At 41.7% G+C, this 23341-nt stretch overlaps 1 long non-coding RNA gene and 1 pseudogene across 1 annotated transcript in view; one reads left to right on the forward strand and one right to left on the reverse strand.

The window, feature by feature from the left end:
• The window catches only part of LOC149119587 (uncharacterized), a 298961-nt gene that overhangs the window by 250172 nt on the left and 25448 nt on the right, over positions 1-23341 (reverse strand). The gene's annotated exons all lie outside the window — the stretch shown is intronic.
• LOC100345367 (alpha-ketoglutarate-dependent dioxygenase alkB homolog 3-like) lies at positions 18830-19693 on the forward strand (annotated as a pseudogene).

The raw sequence follows: 23341 nt of genomic DNA on the forward strand, positions 1-23341 counted from the left end.
ACAAGGCCTTCTGCATAGATCCTGCAGCCCCAGTCAAGCCTTCAGATGACTGAAACCTAGCTGACATATTGAACATAAAACTTCATTAGAAATCCTGAGCCAGAACCACCCAGTTGAACTGATTTCCTGACCCAGAGAAACAATGGCTTAGAAACAATAAACACTATCTAGCAAAACAGGGTAATTTGTTAGGCAGCAATAGATAATTACTATACTCAACAATTCTAGTGCATGCCAAGCCAACAGCTACCACTAAAGGCACTTTGAGCTGCCAAAGCCCACTCATCCAGCATATAGGGGCAGGAGAGAAGTCCCAGGCAGTCAGTATCCCCAGACTGAGATTGCTGGATAAGCAATCCAGCCTCCTTACTCCTAAATGTAATAACCATGTTTCAGAGGTCCCCAACATAACTGAGCCATAGGTGCTCAGAGCTAAGTAACCTGCTTGTCGTAACCTGCTTGTCCATGCACACTTTATTGGCTTTCATTCCATGTCCATCTTACTTCTCCATTCCCCCACCAATGACTACAGAGTTCATTTCCCAAATTACTGACTGTCAAAAGTCCTTGTTTCAGAGTCTGCCTCTTTGGTAGCCCAGCCTAAAACATCACCAGATAATTGAGTCCCAGACTTCCTATTCAAACAAGATAAAAATATAGGAGGAAAAATGTATAGTAAGGAGTTAAAGAACATTTTCTCCTTTTTGAAGACAAAATGACTGTTTTCAATCACACTGTACCCCTCACCACTATAAATTCTACAGCTCATTGCTAACTATTAGAATGGCAAAAGAAAAAGAGGGCTGATGACACAGAAGTTATAGCTATCTCATCTCCAGCTTGGTAAGAGGCGCTGATCCTGAAGAAAGTAACTCTGGGTAAACCATTCATTTGATAAACTGCTTTACCCTTCACAACTCTGATTTGGGTGAGCATTACCCATAATAAGATTGTCTAAATTGGGGAACGGGTATTTAGCCTAGTGGTTAAGATGCCCATGCCCCACATTAGACTTCCTAGGTTTGCCTCCTATCTCTGGCTCCAGCTTCCCGCCAATGCAGACCCTGGGAGGCAGCAAGTGATGACTCAAGTAATTTGTTTCCAGCCTCCAATGTTGGATACCTGCATTGCATTCCCAGCTCCTGGCTTTGGTCCTGGCATAGTTCCAGCTGTTATGGATATTTGGAGAGCAAATCAGCAGATGGAATCTCTGTCTCCCTCAAAATAACTTAAAAATATTTTCAAAATATTTTGTTAATTGGAATTGAGGGAACATAGCTCACTAGAATCTCCAGAATTCACATATACTAGAGTATTTCAAAAAGTTTATGGAAAATGAAATTGAAAGACTGTTTTGGTGCAAAAAATTTTCATATCTGTAATTTTTTCATAAAATACATTTCTCATGAACTTTCTGAAGACCCTTTCTATACATACCTGCCCAGCTTCACCAGAGAAATACAGTATTTGATTTTTGCCTTGAGGAGGAAGATAGCCTGAGAAAGAACAAAACTAAAATAAGGTGAGAAGCAGAGGAAAGTGAAGAGTAAGAGGAGTCTGGGGGCATTTCAACCACTGATTTTAATTACTCCTGAATCCATTAATATCTCTGACCTGCTTACAGATTGCTTATACAAACCAATAAATTCCTCTTTGCCTTATATAACCTGAGGTTGCAAGACAAAAAAAAACAACATGTGAATGCTGATTAATACATCGTATTTTAATAACCCTGAAACAATCAGATTTTTCTTGAACCTCCAGCTCCCAAACTGGTCTTAATCAAACTAATTGGGCTTAATTTAAAGGTCAACTTTCACCTAAAAAGAGAAAAAGGATGCACTAAAAAATAATGTTGGCTGCAAAATTCTACAAAGAGAATTTTAAAACTGTCACTTAACCCTCACCACATTCTTTTAATGATATTCTCATATCATATCATAAATCCAAAGCTCAGTAAGTCAGGAAATGACTTGCCAAATTTGCCTAATTATTAGTGGTAGAGCTACAAATAGACTTGGCTGGTTTTGATATGGTTTGCATGTGCCCCCCAGTAATCCCTAGTGTGGCAATATGAGGGGGTTAAAACTTTAGAAGTATGGCCTGGGGGTAGTAATTAGGCCACTGAGGGTGCTTCCCTTGGAAGGGATGAATGTAGTTCATGCAATATTATATTACTACAGATAATTTCCCATGAGAGCAAGTTGTTATAACAAGAGCAGTCCTCGCCCCTGAATCCCACGCTCTTGTCTCACCATGTGACTGCTCTCTTCCTATCATGTCACATACCCTACTGTGATGAAGGCAGAAGACCCTCACCAGTGGCCAAACCAATGAGGCCGCCCAACCTTAGATTTTCAGCCTCCAAAAACTGTAAGCTAAATAAAAATACTTTCTTTATATGTTACCCAGTTTCAGGTATTTCGTTATAGCAACAGATATTGGACTAATACAAATTCCAAAGCACTAGGTTGGGAAAAGCAGAAAAGCTCAAAGTTTATCCTCCTCCCATGTATCATTTATCTCAAACCCTAGCCATTAAGACACTATGAAGTCATATTTAGCACTCTGTCATTTTTTTTCATATTCCCCAATGGTAACTCTAAAATGAATCTATGTTGCATTAAAAAAGATGACCCTATATGTAGCAGCCACATAGTTGCACCTATCAGATTTCCCTCCAAGTAAGTCCTTGTAATTCAGCTGTAAGAAATGCAGTTAGCTGACAGTTTCTACCTTTGGAGTCAAGGCTATACCTCCTGAGAAGCCCAGCTCATGACTGACCATGGCATAGTTTCTAGAACTCAGACATTCCTGTCCAGCATGGGCCTCCTCAAAGAAGCCCTCATAGGGCCAGCGCTGTGGCATATCAGGTAAAGCAGCCACCTGCAGTGCCGGCATCCCATATGGACGCCAGTTTGAGTACCAGCTGCTCCACTTCCAATCCAGCTCTCTGCTATGACCTGGGAAATCAGTGGAAAATGACCCAAGTCCTTGGGCCCCTGCACCCACATGGGAGACCTGGAAGAAGCTCCTGGCTCCTGGCTTCAGATTGGCACAGCTCTGGTCATTGCAGCCAATTGGAGAGTGAACCAGCGAATGGAAGACCTCTTCCTCTCCCTCTCCTTCTCTCTCTTTGTAACTCTTTCAAATAAATAAATAAATCTTAAAAAAAAAAAAAGAATAAGCCCTCTTTATTTTAGGGCTCCCCATTAGGTTGGCCAGGACTTCACTATATGGCATCTCAACTTCTTTTCCCCAGTCCTGCTTCTTTATCCCTTTCCTCCAGTGTCAGAACAACCTCATGGTCCAAAGGCTTTGCTTGCCCAATCCTGCTTCCTGTCTGTTGTCCCTTTCACAGGCATTTACCCCCACAATAAACCTTTTACACTGTTGCTTCTAGCTCAGCTTCTGTTTCCCAGAAGATATAACTGGTACACTAAACAGTGAGCAAGAGAAAGAAGTAAGATTCAAGGGAAAACCATTCTCATGCAAGACATATTTTCTTATAGATAAGGCAACTGTGGTAGACCTATGTAATTCTAGTTCAGTGAAGCAGATTGTGCTGAATATGCCAAATGGTTCTCTTAGCTGGAAAGAGTACCTCCCTGAGACCTGTCAAGCACTAGGATTTACAGGACCATTTCTATCTTAGTGATCCAGCCCCTCTTTATGAGGATGATTGCTTCAAAGCCCAGCCATAGGTATTTACCATCAGGGCTATTATAGCCCACTGAGTCATCCAGGAGAGAAATCCAAGTTGATAATTAACATCCTGAGGAAGGTAATTGTGAAACACTTAAGCATGGGGCTATAACTTCTGGCTCAGTGTCAGTAAGGACAACCTGTAGGGCATATCATACTTAATGAGTCAGTAGCTACCTAAGATGATTATAAAAACCCAAAGCATATTATTTTTTATCACCATGTGCAGGAGCTGCAGATAATGTCCTTTTGACCTCTTTTGTGCTTTCATTCCCAAAGAGTGGAGAAAACACAAGATTCTTCTCATCATCAAGGAACATTATACGTCCACAGTATGTTGTTCTAAATAGGAAATGCACAAGGCAGAAACATTAATCCTTTCTCTCATGAGTTAATTATTTTAATTATGAAAGTAATTATCCTCCTTACTTTGGAGTTAGTGGCAAGCGTTAGGTAAATATATATCACAGCACATACACAATATACATTGATAACAAAGAGGGACTGGGGTCGGATTTGACCTTGAAAACAAAAGCTGGGGTACCGCCCTTCAAAGAAAAGGGGAAGTACATTCAGGGACAAGGCAACCATGCAACCAACAGTTTTAGAGTCTCCCTGAACTATTCTGCTAGTTTCAAACACTGATGGTTTGAATGTAAGCATCAGTTACTTCCAGAAGAGTATTATTTCATCCCTATCCACTTCTCATCATTTTCTCCTTATGCTCTGTGTTACAGTGCATGTGCTCTACTCATCAAATATGCAACAATCACTTTTCCAGAACATAATGGTATTAGTTTAGGTCCTCTGACAAGCAGACTCTGAGGATGAGTTAGGGATATCAGAAGTAATGCCTGTGAAAGATAAATGGAGAGAAACCAGGATTAGGTATAGAAAGACTTCACACCATGATGCTAGAGGGGGAGGGAGGGAAGGCGTGGGGAAGGCAGCAGAATCCAGACACAGCCTCAAAAGGCAACACACGTGTGACAAATCTCCAACACAACGGAAAACGCGGGCACAAATGTTGTCCATTAGCAGAATCCACATTGGGCAGAAATAGCCAGGCCCTGGTATAACCCCACAAAGCTAATTCTCAGTCATCATCTGGAGCTACCTATGAAATGCTTGGTCTGAGCCCAAAGGCTACATTAGATCCCAAAATTGCCATAGATGGAGGTGTCAACTAATTGTCTTCTTCAACACAGTTAACTGGCAGGTTCTTTATTCAAGGGAAATATAAGCACTGCATATCCATGGTCACCAAGATGACCTAGTCTATCATGACTGAAACAAAAAGCAAAGTTCTTTTTCTCAATCACAGTACATGTTTTTTATGGACCGTGGTTTTATTCCATTTTATCCTCAAATTCAGGACCCAAGCTAAGAAAGCAGCCACTATTTGGAGCATTGCCAGTAGCTAGGTAGAGCAGTACCTCCTCTCTTAGCCTGTGATCAGTTGCTGTCACTTACCTACACATTCCCTCTCCCCGCTCCCTTTCCCACATACACACACTCCTGCCATACGATTCTATGCATGAGGCTTTCAACCAGAAGCCAATCTGGCATCATGCTCTTGAACCTCTAGAACTATCCGCTAAATAAACCTCTCTTCTTTATAAAATACCCAGATTAAGACTCATAGTGCCCCCATGTTTAGTGACACGTATTAGCTGAATAAGAATGACAAAGTGAGGAGAAAGCAGTCCAACTTTTGAGGGCAGAGCTCAGATTCTCTACTTCTCCCTAACATTTACACCACATCCTCAGGTACAAAGGATCCTCAAAAAGCTCATAGAGATTGCATATAAAAGAACTATGCAGAGATTTCAACTTTTTTCTACGATAAGTAGAAAGCATTTAAAAGCAATTTATCTGATGGGACAGAGAAACAGCTCCCACATACTAGTTCACTCCTCAAATGTTAACAGCTCCTGTCTAGGGCAAGGGCCAAAACTTAATTCAGGTTTCCCACATGGGGACAAGAACACAATCACTTGAGCTATGATCACTGCCTTCCAAGGTCTACGCTAGCAGGAAGCTGAAGTCAGAAGTGGAGCTGGATATTGAACCCAGTCACGCCAATATGGGATGAGGGTATCTTAACTGCAAGGTAAATGCCTGAGCCTAAAACTTAAAAACTTATCTTTTAATTATATTTTCCATGAACTTTATTACTCTCATAACTGCTATATAGAAGGCACTAATCTGTAGTGGCTACAAAAAGGCAGAGAAAGTAATGCTCTTTCTAGATGAGGGTTATACTGTGAACAGAGGTAGTAATGGGAAGGTGGCAAAAAAAATCAGAAAATACAATGACAGGTGACGTTAGCAAAAGGTATTTTCTAATTGGGTGCTATAAAATTCAGAGAAAGTTTGCAAACAAGCAGAATGGGAGAAAAGTTATTTCAAAAACTGATCTTGAAAGGAGGAAGATTTTTAAAAAAGGTTTCTTGCTAGAAGATGCAGCTGACCTCAGAAATAAGCAGATGTGCCTCCACCACCAGGAGACAGTTTTAGAAAGGATTCCCCCTTGTTAGCTCAAGTTTATTCTTATCCCTAAGCACAAACTGCCTAAGGGATTTGGACACAGGCTGATTGCAGAATTGCATATGTTGAGAGTCAGAGTAGCATAATAGTGGAGAATACAGACTTTGGAGCCAGTTTGCTTGTGCTCAAAGACCAGGGCTGTGACATTTAACTAGCTGTGTGCTAGTGAGTATTTACTCAATCTCTCTAGGTCTCAGTTATCTTCTATTTGACAAATGAAGTAAATGCCTACCCCCACACCACTGCATTAAGAATAACATGGTAATGTGTGAAAAGTGCTTAGCATAATTTCTGGTAATAATCAGCCAAAAGATGGTTACTTTTTTTAAAAGATTTATTTTTATTTATTTGAAAGACAGAATTACAGAGAGGTAGAGACAGAGAGAGAGAGCTCTTCCATCCACTGGTTCACTCCCCAGATGGCCACAATGGCCTGAGCCAGGAGCTTCTTCCAGGTCTCCCACGTGAGTGCAGGGGCCCAAGGACTTGGGTCATCTTCTACTGCTTTCCCAGGCCATAGAAGAGAGCTGGATTGGAAGTAGAGCAGCTGGTACTCAAACCGGCGTCCATATGGGATGCCAGCGCTTCAGACCAGGGCTTTAACCTGCTGCGCCACAGCGCCAGCCCCAAGATGGCCACTTTCAATATTTTGTTACCATCTAATTTTAAGATTAGCACAGGGCCAGCGCCATGGCTCACTTGGTTAATACTCTGCCTGCGGCGCCGGCATCCCATATGGGTGCCAGGTTCTAGTCCCGGTTGCTCCTCTTCCCGTCCAGCTCTCTGCTGTGGTCCTCCCGTGCAGTGGAGAATGGCCCAAGTGCTTGGGCCCCTGCACCCACATGGGAGACCAGGAAGAAGCACCTGGCTCCTGGCTTCGGATAAGCACAACACCGGCTGTAGCGGCGATTTGGGGAATGAACCAACGGAAGGAAGACCTTTCTCTCTGTCTCTCTCTCTCACTGTCTATAACTCTACCTGTCAAAAAAAAATTTTTAAAAAGATTAGCACAGAAATCTAATAATGTAACTTAGATTTTTTAGATCCAGCACTTTACTTTGAAATTATATCCTAAAGGATGTTAACTAAAATATATTTTAATTCTTGCAAGTTGTTTACACAAATGTGCAGTTTAGAGGAAGAAAGATGGCTTCCTTCCATTCAACCTTCTAGGTTCTCTGGCTGGACTACAAATTAAGTGGACGTAAGACAGAATAATAGGAGAAAAACCATGTTTAATTATATGTACACACACACACACACACACACAGAGAGACAAGCATGGGAGTCCCACAGAATTTGAGACTCAAATGAGGGCCAGATGATTGAAGCTTACATACCATTCTCAGATACAGACAGGAAGGGGGACTGTGGTTTATTGGAGGTGGATGTGACATAAATATGGAAGGGAATGAAGTGGATGGTAAATGAAAATTGTTCTACAGATAAAAGTCTTTTGTGTAATAAAAGCAGTCTAGAGCAGTCCTCCTCCTGATGCAGATATTTTACTGCTGTGCATTTCCTTTGTAGATTTAAATTTCTTTTACAAAAGGACAGCTTTTCACAGCTACACCTGGGTCTGCAGTTTCTCACAATAATGCAATATACCAGAGATGTTTATCTGGGGGAGGTATATTCTGATCTCCTACAGTCATATTTTGGGGGTAGTGGGTCCTGGGCTGCAGCAGCAGCAATCCACCATCTTAAGTTTTACAGAAAACAAATTCCCAGCAAAGGGAGACTCTAAGATTATAGTGCAGTGCTGACATCTGGTGGCAGCAAGCCATGAAACCAAGAATTCAACTTCTATCCTTTAAGGTTTCTGGAAGGGAATAGGTCAACACTGACCACAGGCTTTCAATTGATCTGTTGTTTGAGAACCCTCTCACGTTCTAGGACAAAAATCAGCCTTAGTTTTTTTATATATAAAAGAAATTCCATATGACCAATAAACATAAGAAAGTATACTTATCCTCCCGAAGAACCAAAGCAAATGCAAACTAAAACAGTGAAATATCATTTTATGGTGACAAGAGTGTGGATAAATGGGAACTCTCAAATGCTACTGTCTGAATTGGAAGTGCCATTTTGCTATAACAGTAGAAATTTAACAGCATCTTGTCAATGTAAATGCATCTCAGCAATTGTAACCCAGAACATATATTCCAGACCTCAGAAAATACCTGTAGTCAAGGAAATGTACTACAAAGATATAAACTCATGGCAGCATTATTTATACTAGCAGAAAAGGGAAATGTCCTAAATGTTTAACAATAGGTTAGCTCATTTGTCATATGCATACGCTGAAAAGCATAAAGCAATAAAACTGAATGAACTAGAGCTGCATAGATCAACAGGGAGAACTCTGAAAAACAGAAAGACACAAACTTCAGAATGACACATGCAGGATACTACTCATGTGAATATAAAAACACAGAAGAACACTTATCTTTTTGAAAGTTAAACATGTAATAGAATATTATGGAGGGAACCCCACCAACCTCAAGACAGTGGTTGTCTCTGGAAAGGAAGAAAAGAGGCCGGCTCCACGGCTCAATAGGCTAATCCTCCACCTGCGGCGCCGGCACCTCGGGTTCCAGTCCCGGTTGGGGCGCCGGATTCTGTCCCTGTTGCCCCTCTTCCAGGCCAGCTCTCTGCTGTGGCCCGGGAAGGCAGTGGAGGATGGCCCAAGTCCTTGGGCCCTGCACCCCATGGGAGACCAGGAACCAGGAGAAGCACCTGGCTCCCGCCTTCGGATCAGCGCGGCAGCCATTGGAGGGTGAACCAACGGCAAAGGAAGACCTTTCTCTCTGTCTCTCTCTCACTATCCACTCTGCCTGTCAAAAAAAAAAAAAAAACGGAAGAAAAGAGAATAAGGTTGGGGAGGTGATAAAGGGAGTTTTACTGTATCTGCAACACTTTCTTAGAATCATCTATTTCTTCTGGCGTGTGTGTTATAGTCTATTTTTCTACATATTTATAGTCATAAAAGGAATATTAGCCATAAAAAGGAAATTCTGACACATGCTACAATATGGATGAAACTTTAGGACATTATGCTCAGTGAAATAGTCAGAAAAGGACAAATATTGTGTGATTCCACTACACGTGACACCTAAAACAGGCAAATTCACAAAGTAGAAGAAAGGTTACCAGGGTCTAAAGGGAGGGGGCAGTGGGGAGTAACTGCTGAGTAGGTAGAGTTTCTGTCTTAGATGCAAAAGTTCTGGAGATGGATAGTTATGATGCCTGCCCAACAATGTGAAAGTACTTAATACCTAAGAATTATACAGTTACATATGATTACAATGACAAGTTTTATGTTATGTATACTTTACTACGAAAAAAAAAAAAAAGAATATCCAAAAGCAGGTCTTTGCCGTTTATAAAAGCAACAACTCGAGTTTTGTGGCAAAGAACATTATACCCATATCCATGCTGGCAGTGGTACTACAGAAGTCAGTGGAGAGGTCAAGAGGTGCTATAGCATTAGAGAAGCAGTAATAGGATGAAATCAAGATTTAGGGTTTGGTAACTAAAGACTAAAATAATTTTATTTGTCTATTTCTGGAAATATTAGCTTTGCCTTCCCCTGCCTAGGGCCAGCTGGGCCTGCTTGCTTCTGAGCAAGGCCAATTTCCACCACTCCTCCTGGGTCCACTATCCACTGCTGGGGAAATGGGATTTCATTTCCAGAGGAAGAGTCTGGGTTGTGGTGACAGGATGCCAGAAGGTGGCAGCAAAAGACCACGGAGTAGGAAAGTTCTTTTGCCAGATGCTCAGCAGAGAGAATAGGTCCCAACCTCCATTTCAGATTGAGCCTGGTATAGTAACACTATGCCTGGGGCTAAAAGAAATGCACCAGAAACAAGGTAATCAACACCGCAAAGTGAGCTTACTACAGCTCACAATAATGCATTTTATTCAGTATGAGCTGGAGGAGGTGCTAACAGACTCCAGTCATGGAGAAAGGTGGGAAGGTAGGGATGCTGATGGCCTGATTTGATCAGTCTATACTGTATGCATGGGTTGCAATATTGCATGATGCCCCAGAAAGGGGTCTAAGTATTATATGTTGATAAACAATTGTTAATTAAAAAATGAGTAATTCCAGAAAGGGTACTACCAAATGGAGGGAAACATAAGGGTGAATCCAGCCAGTTACACTCACTGAATACTTTTATGTTCCAGGATCTGTGGAACCAAAGTTAAGTAAAGCAATATCTTCCCTGGAGACACAGTCTAGTGGGGAAAAAGAAGCCAGATATGCTTACACAAGGATAATCAAAAGGAAGACCAAGGTCCAAGGTTTTAGGAACAATGCCTGTGCTGTATATTTTCCTTGGCCTTCCAGATCCACTTTCTACCATTTTCCTTACTGTTGCCTGTCCTTAGGAGGCTGATTTTCATGAACCGGTAGCCAGAGGGCAAAGGGGCCTGTGAATGTGGTGGGAAGATCAGAAGGGAAAAGGTGAGTGTGTTCAGGTTTTCATTGCCGTGACTAACCCTGGGAAGGTTATCTTGGCCTGGCCCTGCTACAGAGGGGGGAAGGGGAGGAGCCAGAGGAGGTGGAAGAGGGGGAGGAGGAAGAGGAAAGGAGGAGTGGGAGGGAAAATAGGGGAAGGAGAGTGAGAGGGAAAAGAAGAAAAGGAGAGTGAGAGGGAGAAGGGGAAGGAGAGAGAGAGGATGGAGAGCTGGAGGACAGGGAGAGAGGAGGAAGGAAGAGAGAGGAGAAAGGGGGAGAAGAGGGGGGAGGGGGACAGGGAAAGGAGAGAGGGGGAGGGGGAAGGGAGGGAGAGGGGAGAGAGAGATCAGGGGAGGAAGCAGGGGAGGAAAAGGAGTGCAGGAGCCCAGGGAGAGGAAGGGGAGGCAGAGAAGGAAGTGAGAGAAGGGAGGGGAGGGGAGAGGAGATAAGGGAGGGGAGGGGAGAGAAGGAAGTGAGAGAAGGGAGGGGAGGGAGAGGAGAGAAGGGAGGGGAGGGGAGAGGAGAGAGAGGAGGGGAGGGGAGAGAAAAGAGGGGAAAGAAGGGGAGAGGAGAGAGGGGAGGGAAGAGGAGAGAAAAGAGGGGAGGGGAGGGTGAGGGGGGTGGGAAAGAGGGCAAGAAGGGTTTGGGCGGGGCCGAGCAGGGAGGGAGGGGGCAAGAGTGGGGGAGTTGAGGGGGGGCAAGAGCAAGGGGGAAGAGGGGTGAAAGGGGAAAAGGGAAGAGGCAAGGGGGAGGGGTGGGGTAGAGGAGGAAGGGTGGGAGAGGAAGATTTAGGAAGGGAGAGGGGGTGAAGCAGAGAGGGGGGAGTGAGGCAGAGAGAGGGGGAGGGAGGGGCAATCTTCCATCCACTGGTTTACTCCCCAGATGGCCTCAACAACCGGGCTGAAGCCAGAAGCTTTCATATGGATGTCCCACATTGGTGGCAGGGGCCTAAGCAATTGGGTCTTCCTCCGCAGCTTTTCCCAGGCCATTAGCAGGGACCTGGATCTGGAGTGGAACAGCTGGGGCAAGAATTGCGGAGGCAGGGGGGAGGGAGGGAGGGAGAGGGAGGGAAAGGCGGATGGAGGGAGAGAGAGGTGGAGGGACAGTCTTCCATCCACTGGTTTACTCCCCAGATGGCCTCAACAACCGGGCTGAAGCCAGAAGCTTCATCTGGATGTCCCACATTGGTGGCAGGGGCCCAAGCAATTGGATCTTCCTCTGCTGCTTTTCCTAGGCCATTAGCAGGGACCTGGATCTGGAGTGGAACAGCTGGGGCAAGAACTGGCACCCCTATGGCATGCCAGCATTGCAAACTGTGTCTTTACTCACTATGCTACAACTATGGTGCCTCAAAACTTTTCTGCACTAAAATAAACTTACCTCTTAATTATCCACAAACTTTTTGAGGTATTCCTCAAATGAGGCATGAGGCTTTCTTGATCTGACACTTAGCATCTTGAACCCCCAGTCTGAGTGAAAAAAGGCAGTTCTGGACAGGCATTGTTTTTGAATCAACCCAACATATGGAATTGGGAAAGCTGTGCAGGCATAAAGAAAGCAAAATGGAATCCAGAAAAAATGTATCACAATCTAGGTAAGAGATGAGAATTAGAGCTAGCTTAATGATATCTGAGATACATTTGATAAAAATATTTAGCAGATAAAAATCAATAGAACTGGATATTCAAATGTTAGGGATGTCAAAGAACAAAATAAGAGTCACCAGAAGTTAAAAAGTCACAAAACTAAATTATTAACTTCCAGGCAAAGGAAAGTATCTCAGGGAAAAAATACACTGATTTTTTTCACTGAAGGGAAAATACAGGGATCTTTACATGCCAGAAAGGAGGTTTTGGGGGCAGGTGTTTGGCCTAGCATTTAAGGTACCAGTTAAGATGCCTGATTGCTATTTCAGCGTGCCTGTATTCCATTCCTGACTCTAGTTTCCAACTAATGCAGATCCTGGGAAGCCTGGGAAGCAACCATGATAGCTCAAGTACTTGGATCCCTATCACTCATGTGAGAGACCTAGATCATGAACTGTGACCCCCTCATATGCATGGATTTCACAGTATTTTCACACTGATATAATCATCTTTCAATTCCATTTTCCATGAACTTTTGAAGTATTCTCATATAGCCCTATCCTCTATAGATATATATAATCAATCCACAAAATAATGAACCTAAGGAAGAAAAAATGCTTCTTAGATTAAGCTATGGGGAAGGAAAAGACACACAAAAAAATGAAAGAAAAACATCCACTGGGGGTGGAGCCCATGGGGAAACACACCTGTTGTGTTTTTGCTTCAAGAATCAGACATGGAGTTGGCACTGTGGCATAATAGGCTAAGCCTCTGCCTGCAGCGCCTGCAGCCCATAGGTGTGCGCATGCATGTACACACACACACACACACACACACACAGAGTCATATTTCTCCTATGATGAATTCCAGATGAAACATTTTTTCAGGACATATATATGGTATGCTTTGCCAATAAGGAGGAAGAGGAAGAAGAATGGGCAGTCTTTTGTTCTTACCTGGCATTCATCATTTTCAAGAACAGTTCTTCTTTACCTTCTGAAGGATGTCTTACACTCACTTTTCCATCAAGACTGATGTGGACATTCTGAGCAATAGTCCTGAGCACCCAAGTGGAGATGTCCGTTTCTCTGGTCTTTCAAATCTAAATGTCTGCCACAGATTCTCATAACTGAGCATAGGGGTCAGTATCATTTCCTTGGGTATATCAATATTTTCTGCATTTTTCTTAGCAGACTTAATCCAGATGTCAAAATGCTAAGAGGATCTGAAGCCTTTTTGCATATCTTTGTATATATCTACTTCAAGTGCACCTTCCATTTTTGAACCAGATTAGCAACTGCCTGACCCGCTCCATTCTCTCCTTTCAGCATGATCATTTTTCTGTTTGTGATCTTTTTCCCATAGCTTCTCATTTTGCCATTTGCAAGCATTTGGACATCCATTTATTGGATCCTTCCTTCTCCTTTGGCTTCCTTTTGAGATCAGCTTGAATGGTGTGGTTTTCTCTTCCTTCTTCCATTTTGCAATATAACTTGATCATCAAGCATAAGCATGCATAATTTTCTTCTGGAACAGCACAATCTTTTCATATATACTAAAAGTACAATCAACCTCAGTATATTGTGCATGTTTGGATATATATTTGTCATACTTGTCTTTTCAACATTTTAGATTTTTTTTAAGACTTATTTATTTGAAGGGCAGAGTTACAGAGAGCAGAGACAGAGAGAGGGATCTTCCATCCACTTCCATCCCCATTTGGCTCCAAAGGCCAGAGCTGGGCCAAAGCAAAGCCAGGAGCTTCTTCCAGATCTCCCATGTGGGTTCCAGGACCCAAGAGCTTGGGCCATCCATCCTCTGCTGCTTTCCTAGGTGCAATAGCAGGGAACTGGATTGGAAGTGGAGCAGCCAAGGACTCGAAGCAGTGCCCATATGGGATGACAGCACTGCAAGCAGCAGCTTTACCTACTACACATGGCACTGGCCCCTTATCTTGACTTCTAAATCCATAGTCAGAAGAATTTTTATTTACTTACTACTGAGAAAATTGATTAAAATAATATATTGTGTTCCAAAAAAAAAAAAATACAAGGTTTTATTACCTTAGTATGAGGGATAATCACTTCAGCAAAAATGTTACAACGTTTTGAATAAAAACAGGAAATTCCAAAAGGCTAGGAAACAAGGAGGGTACTACATACTGGAAAGAACAGTGGCCCAGAAAGAAACTGAGCATCAGGAAGGACTGTACCAATGAGAAAGGCTTTAATCTAGTACAGGTGGCTGCAAATTGCTCAAATAATCCATCTGTCCAGCAGGGGGCAGTGCTGTCTAGAGTCCCCAATGTGGGCATCCACTATAGGGTTCAGGGTGGAAACCACTGTGCAGAAGCCAGAAAAGGTCTAGTTGCCACAGCCAAGGGACTTCCTAGTCTGGGAACCTCATGCACAAGTGGCCATTGCCTTGCTTTTTTATATCCTCACTGTGCCATTCCCCTACCAACAGTTCTTCAAGCTCTACAACAGAATCTAAAATCCTTATGAATATCGCTTTCTAAATAAAATCTAAAGTTAAATCCTGGGAAACAGCTCCACAGTGTTAGTCTGGGCAATGATTTTTTTTTAATATGACATTAAAAGCACAGACAAGAAAAGCAAAAATGGATTAATGGGATTGCATCAAACTAAAAAGAACATGCAACAGCAAAGAGTAAAGAGAGAACCCACAGGTTGGAGACAACATATATGCAAACCACACAACTAATAAGCGTTGAGTGTCCAAAATATGTAAGGAACTCAATCCAATAGCAAGAAAATAACTTAAAAATGAGCAAAGGACATGAATAGACATTTCTCAAGAGACATATTAATGGCCAACAGGTATATGAAAAAAAATATTCAACATAACTAACCATCAGGGAAATGCAAATTAAAACCATAGTGAGATATCATCTTACAATTGTTAGGATGGCTATTATACAAATTACAAAAAAAAAAAATTACCTGGGAGGCAGAAAAAAAATAACACTTGTACAAGGTTGGCAGGAATGTAAATTAGTGCAGCAATTGATGGAAAACAGTATAGAGGTACCTCAAGAACTAAAAATAGAATTCCTATATGATCCAGCAACCCAACTTCTGAGTATATAACCAGAGAGAAATGAAATCACTATGTTGAAGAGACATCTGTCATGTTCACCGCAGCATTATTCACAACTGCCAAGATACGGCAGCAACCTAAGTGTATCAACAAATAAATGGACAAAGAAAATGTAACATATATACATAATGAAATAACATTCAGCCCTTAAACAGAATGGAATTGTGTCATTTGTGTCAACATGTTTAAACCTGGAGGAAAGCCAGGCACAGGAAAAAATATATATATATATATATATATATAAATTTACATGTGGAATCTTTAAAAGTCAAACTCATAAAAGAGTATAATGGTGGTTACCAGAGGTTAGGGCTACTGGGAAAAATGGAGAGATGTTTGTTAGAGGGTACAAAATTCTCAATTAGGCAGAATTTGCTTGAGATCTAGTACACAAAAAAAAGGATAAATGTGAAGTAATGTGTTAATTAGCTTGCTTATTCTACAATGTACTCATAGGTCAAAATATTACACTATAATGCCATAAATACATAAAATTCACCAATAAATATACATTTTTAAAATGACTTCAAAACAAAACCTAATATTTTCATGGAGCCCTCTATTTTCTTTCTCAAACTTAGTGCCCGGTACACTTTTTTCTGGTAAAGTCCTGCAAGCTTGTTAGTGTTCCATACCAAGTGTCATATCAATAGGTTTCTCCAGAAATTTTGTCTTTGGAGGCATTGAATAGGCTTAAGCTCCAATGTGGGACAGAAGAGTACACAGCCCAGTAGCCAGTATTATGAGGGATGAGCATGAGATGGATTCTGAGTCTCCCCATTCAGCTAAGAAGACATTTACTTCCTTTCAATACAGCAGTATCACTCAATTGCTGCTGTGTTTGATGTCCTAATTCAGAGTTGCACAGGTGCACTGTATCCCCTATATAAGCTTCCAGTTTCCAGTGCCATCATGTGTGTAGTCATCTCCAGAATTCATAGGAAAGGTGCAAAGGGCAGGGGCTTAACAATTCATCATACAGACTGACTTTTTAAACTACTCCTGGGTGAGTGTTTGGCTTAGCAGTTAAGACACCAGCTAGGATGTCCCAGTCTCACAGCAGAGTACTTGGGGTTGACTTCTGGCTCCTGACTTCAGCTTCCTGCTCGCTCAGACCCCAGGAGGCAGCAGTGATGACTCAAATAGTCAACTTCCTGCCACCCATGTGAGAGACCTAGATTGAGATTTCTAGACCCTGGCTTCAGCCCCTGAGCCATTGCTGGCATTTGGGAAGTGAAACAGATGAGAAGTGTACACACTCTTACACTCTTTAATTAAACTTTTGAAAACTGTAAAAAGAAAATACTATACTACTCCTTAATTTTCTTTTTTTTTTTTTTTTTAATCTTTTATTTAATGAATATAAATTTCCAAAGTACGTCTCATGGGTTACAATGGCTTTCCCCCCCATACCGTCCCTCCCACCCACCACCCTCCCCTTTCCCACTCCCTCTCCCCTTCCATTCACATCAAGATTCATTTTCGATTATCTTAGTATACAGAAGATCAGCTTAGTATACCTTAAGTAAGGATTTCAACAGTTTGTTCCCACACAGAAACATAAAGTGAAAAATAATAGATGATTTTTTTTTTAAATGATGATGAAATCAGATCAGACCTATTGTCATGTTTAATCCCAGTGAGAGTCAAGTTGGGAATTGATAGTTTCTTTTCTTTTTTTTTTTTTTTAACAGAAGATCAGTTTAGTGTACATTAAGTAAAGATTTCAACAGTTTGCACCCCCATAGAAACACAAAGTGAAATATACTGTTTGAGTACTCGTTATAGCATTAAGCCTCAGTGTACAGCACATTAAGGACAGAGATCCCACATGAGGAGTAAGTGCACAGTGACTCCTGTTGTTGACTTTACAAATTGACACTCCTGTTTATGGCATCAGTAATCTCCCTATGCACCAGTCATGAGTTTCCAAGGCTATGGAAGCCCCTTGAGTTCTCCGACTCTTATCTTGTTTAGACAAGGTCATAGTCAAAGTGGAGGTTCTCTCCTCCCTTCAGAGAAAGGCACCTCCCTCTTTGAAGACCTGTTCTTTCCACTGGGATCTCACTCACAGAGATCTTTTTGCCAGAGTGTCTTGGCTTTCCATGCCTGAAATACTCTCATGGGCTTTTCAGCCAGATCCGAGTGCCTTTAGGGCTGATTCTGAGGCCAGAGTGCTATTTAGGACATCTGCCATTCTATGAGTCTGCTGACTACTCCTTAATTTTCAGCACTACCCAGTTCATCTGGGGTGTAGTATTTTGTCCTCAGAATTTCCTTGTCGACAACTCAAGTCAGAATATAGATTGAGTGGTCCTTATTAAAATGCTTGGGACCTGAAATGCTTTAGATTTTGGAGTTTGGAATATTTGCTTACACAAAACGAGGTATCTTGGGAATAGAACCCAAATCTAAACACAAAATCCATTTATGTCTCATGTACTAGAGTTCTTTAAAAATGTCATGTTAAATACATACTATGAACTTCAAAATTTTGGTGCACAAAAATAACATCTTTTAATTCAATCTTCCATGAACTTTTTGAAATACTGTTGGGACTGGCACTGTGGTGTAGTGGGTATAGCTGCTGCCTGCAGTGCTGGCATCCCATATGGGTGCCGGTTCAAGTCCCGGATGCTCCACGTCTGATCCAGCTCTCTGCTGTGGCCTAGGAAATCAGTGAAAGATGGCCCATGTCCTTAGGCCCCAGCACCCACATGGGAGATCTGGAAGAAGCTCCTACTTTGGATCCATGCAGCTCCGGCCATTGAGGCCATTTGGGGAAAGAACCATCAGATGGAAAAACCTGTCTCTTTCTCTCTCTCTCTCTCTCTCTCTCTCTCTCTCTCTGCCTCTCCTTCTCTGACTCTGTCAAATAAATAAATAAATATTTAAAAAAAAGAAATACTGTAATATACCTTATATGCATTGCCTGAAGATGATTTTATATAATATTTAATTTTTGTTTATTTGAAAGGCAGATACCTTTCACCTGATGGTTCGCTACCCAAATGCCCCCAATAGTCAGTGTTAGTCCAGCCAGGAACCTGGAACTCAATCTGGGTCTTCAAATGGGTGGCAGTGCCCCCAAGTACTTGGGCCATCACCCATTGCCTCCTAGAATGTGCATCAGAAGGAGGCTAGAATTGGAAGCAGAGCCAGAACTCAAGCCAGGTATTCCAAGGGTCCCTGGGCTAGAAGCAGTAGAGTGGGTTCTAGGCAGTGGGGGCTGCTCCAAAGCTGAGGGAGTTTGAACTTACTCACCTGGCTTTGCCAGCCACTGAATATCACTATGTGGTATGATTCAGGAAATGAGATCTCAGAACATATTCCTTTTTAGTCAACATGGAAGACAAAGGATGAGCCTGAGTGCAGGGAACATGGACTGTCCCTGCTAAGAGCCATGCTATTGCATGGCCAGCTACCACTACTAAGAGTCATTGCTACCAAACACCTGGTCAGACCTGGAGAAGGAGCATCATCTGAAAGAGTCTGTGTTCAAAGAATCAAACAAGTAGTACATAGCCTTCCAGAGCCACAAATGATTAATAGGGAGGGAGGTCATAAAATCAGCCTGTTACCCACAAGTCTATCTAGGGAGCATTTGTACCCTGGCATTGTTGATTTAAAAGAAGCCAACTGGGCATTTAAACAAGTTTGTCAGGATGTTCCCTGGAAACAGAAGACAGCATCAAAGAGGATATAATTTATCAACAACCAAGACTTGTAGCATGGGCATGGAGAACTTCCTTATACCTATTCAAGAATCCCTATGCAACCAAATTCTCATTATCAGCCTGTGCTGAGCACATTGAAGAACCACATCAAAGAGAACACCAGATACATGTTTAACAACTTACCCTGCAATCTTTACTGAAATAACAACAGTGGAGACTGGTATAGCAATGAGTAACCCTTATCAGGGAGGTGCCCCATCATTGCCTTGCTCAATTTGGATGCCATATGTACTTCTGAGATGAGGAAGAAGCCCCCACCAGAAGAGAGCAGAAACCACACATATGAGGAGAGAGTTAAGATACCTCTGATCACAGGACTGCATTAATCACAGAGGGATCTGTACAAGCTAACTGGCAGCATCGAGGGCCCAAAGAAAACCACTCTACAAAACAAAGTGAACCAGACCTTTCAAACAGTTTATCCAGACTCTAGAGGGGCAGCCTGCTGTTGTGAGACCCATAGAGAAGCTGCAATGAGATGGTGCAAAACCTTCCATCAAGAAGAAGCTTCAAGAGGCTGGTCTACCTGATCTCATGATGCAGCCGTTTGGAAGATGGTGGGATTTGTTTCCCAGGTCAGAGTCCTATTAGACTAGAGGCAGAAGGTCACAATGGTAATATGGTAATATGTTTGTTGTAGGAATGATTATTACTAATGTCTCAAAATCACTATTATCTTTAGGCACATTAAAAAAATGTTATGGGGGCAGGTGTCATGGTGCAGTGTGTTAAGCTGCCACTTGGGATACCCACATCTTCTACTGGAGTGCTGGTTGAGTCCCAGCTACTCTGTGCTTCTGATTTCTTACAAGATGGCTCAATACTTGGGTCCCTGACACACAAATGTGAGACCCAGATGGAGTTCCTGGCTCCTGGGTTCACCTTTTCCCTATGCTGTTACGGGGATTTGGGGAGTAAGCCAGCAGACAGAAGATCTCCATTTCTCACTGTCTGTCACTCCATCTTTCAAGTAGGTAAATCAGATAAACCAGGACCTATGTTGTAGCACATCATCCCAACATCAGAGTTCTAGTTCGAGTCCCCAGCTGCTCCACTTCCAATCCAGCTCCCTGCTAATGCACCTGGGAAATCTGTGGAAGACAGCCCAACTTCTTGGGCACCTGCCAACCACATGGGAAATCCAGATGGAGTTCCATGCTCTTGGCTTCAACATGGCCAAGCTCCGGCCATTGCACCCATTTGGGGAGTGAACCAGGGAAAGAAAGATCTGTCTCTATCACTCTGCCTTTCAAATAAATAAATCTAATAGAAAAACCACTGAGATTGTGCTCACAACAGACAAACACACACACCAGGTACTGAGATGTGGGTGTCCCAAGCAGTATCTTTAAGCACTGCATCAAATGCCTCTTCCTACACTATTTTCAGTAATTCTGTGCATGAAACAAAGTTCACAGTGTGAAATTTTCCTCTTGTGGCATGTCTGTACTCAAAACATTTTGGATTTTGGAGCATTTTGAGTCAGGGATGTTCCACCTATTCTTGTCATGGCATCCTCTGACAGCAATTACCATTAGAAAGGAGATAGAGGAGCAAATATTTCTTCCTTGCTTATAAAGATGTGTTGGATAATTTTTCCACTTTTATCTCCTCTCACATCATCTTTCTGCCATTTTCTTTAAATATTAAAATGAGAAGCAAAAATTCCCTAAAATGTATTGAACTCAAAAGATGAACACCTCCATTCCAATATTTTTAAATGCAAATCTAAATACCTTTTTGTCTTAGGTTTTTGTAAGTTTTCATTCAGTAATTTTAATTAGTATAATTGGTAACTGCTAATTTAAGTTGGTATTTTGAAATACAAATGCTTAACATTTACTTTTCAAATCAGTGTATTTACTGTTCCTTCAGCTTCCCCCCCCCCTTTTCTCCAACAACATGATTTGTATTGATTATCTTGTCCTTTGCTTTAACAGTATAAAATTAAATAGAAACACCATTATGGCCAATAACGTGACCTCTCAGCTATAAAACATGAAGAAGTCAGCAGAAACAAACTCTAACAATATTAAAAATGATACTGCTTCTCAGCATCTCTTGTTCCTTCTACTTTCATCAGTTATAAAATACTGTGAGTGACCAAATGTATTTTAATCAATCACATATTTAAGTATGTTTGATTTTTATGAGTTTTTGTTTTTAAAATTTGAGAGACAGAGTTAGAGAGAGGGAGAGACAGAGATCTTCCATCCATTGGTTCACTCCCCAAAAGGCCAAAACGGCCAGAGCGTGGCCGATCCAAAGCCAGGAGCTTCTTCTGAGTCTCCACATGCGTACAGGGGCCCAAGTGCATGGGCCATCTTCCACTGCTTTCCCAGGCCATCAGCCTGGATCAGAAGTGGAACAGCTGGGACTTGAATCGGCGCCCAAATGGGATCCTGATGCTACCTTAACCTACTATGCCACAGCGCCAGCCCCTCATAAGTACTTTTAAATGTTTTTTTTTTTTTTCATCTACTTCGAAAGGCAGACAGAGAGATTTCATCCACTAGTTCATTCTCCAAATGCCTGCAACAGCCAGGGCTAAGTCAGGAAACCAGAACTCCATTCCAGACTCTCACATGAGTGGCAGGGGCCCAAGCACTTGAGCCATCATCTACTGCCTTCCAGAATGCATTATCAGGAAGCTGGAGAAGTGAATTAGGCAGGACTTGAACAGGCATTCCAACATGGGATGTGGGCATCCCATGTGGTAGCTCAACCCACTGTACCAAACTAGAGGCAGAAGGTCACATTGGTAATATGCGTGCTGCCCCTTGTGAGTACTTTTACTGTAGTTTCTTTTCCAGTAATTTTATCTGATTGAATCTTATGTTTAATAGTTTCTAAGGAAAAGATTCATTTCCTGATATATAGAATGTTCATTCAAGACTATTTGCAGGCATTTTCCCAAATTTTTGTTCAAATAAGTGCTCAAAGAAATAAAAGCAGAACCTACTGTATACAAGATAGTGAATACTGAGGAGTGAAGGGAGTCTTTCTATAAAGTTTTTAAGTTAGAAGGTCATACCAGGACCTAGGAAGAAAGACAATCCTAATAAAATTATTAGGTACCAGTGATGACCATTCTGTATTCAAAAAGAAAATTAATCTTAGGGCAGCCAGGCAAAATATAGTCAATAAGAGAAAGAGAAACAAAACTGGAAACTTAATCCAGGTCTCCCACATGTGTGGCAGGAGTTCCAAACTACTTGAGCCAACACTGCTGCCTCCCAGGTCTGCATTAACAGAAATTTGGAGTTAGGGGCACAGGTGGGCAACAAACTCAGACATTGAACTCCAATATGGGCATCAAGATGCAGGCATCCTAATCACTAAGCTAAACTCCCACCCCTGTTAACTTTCTTCTAGACACTTCACATTAATGGAATCCTAACACATGGTCTTTTGTGACTGGTTTCTTTCACTACATTTTCAAGGTTCATCCCTTTTATCGCAAAATAATGCTCCACTGAATAAACGTCAAATTTTGTTTACTGATTGAGCTGACAAATGTCTAGGTTGTTTCTACTTTTTACAATTAGGAATAATGTTGCTGTGAATATTCATGTACAGACTTTTATATGGATGTGTTTTAAATTTCCATTAGGGATATGCTTAAGAGTGGAATTATTGAGTCACATGGTAATTTTGTATTTAACATTTTGAAGAGCTGCCAAACTATTAACAGTGGCACCATTTTACATTCCCAGCAGCAGCACATGGAGATCCAATTTTCCACTTCCTCACAAATACTTGGTTCCTTTTATTTTAAGCAATCCAAGTGAGTGTGAAAGTGGTATTTCATTGTATTTTGATTTGCATTTCTCTAATGACTAATGATAGAAATTATCTTTTTAATTACTTATTAGCCATTTCTGTATCTTCTTTGAAAAAATACCTACTTAAATCCTATGCCCATTTTTACACTGCATTATTTGTTTTTGAGTTTTAAAAGTCTATTGATTCTAGCACAAATGTCTTGCTCTAATTGGAATTAAAAAAAAACTTAGTGTATTTGAGTGTTTCTGCTTTGCAATATGAATTGAGTAAGCTTTTTTCAAGAACAATGTACTTGTGAAATTGAGTTTTTCAACTCTATACCCATTAAACAGAAAACTGAAACTGATGTCCAAAATGACATCTTATCCAAAGACCATCTCCAGTTTAATTTT

This window comes from Oryctolagus cuniculus, chromosome X (genome assembly GCF_051225735.1).
Source record: "Oryctolagus cuniculus isolate XC-2025 breed Fujian yellow rabbit chromosome X, ASM5122573v1, whole genome shotgun sequence".
NCBI classification, from domain to species: Eukaryota; Metazoa; Chordata; class Mammalia; order Lagomorpha; family Leporidae; genus Oryctolagus; species Oryctolagus cuniculus.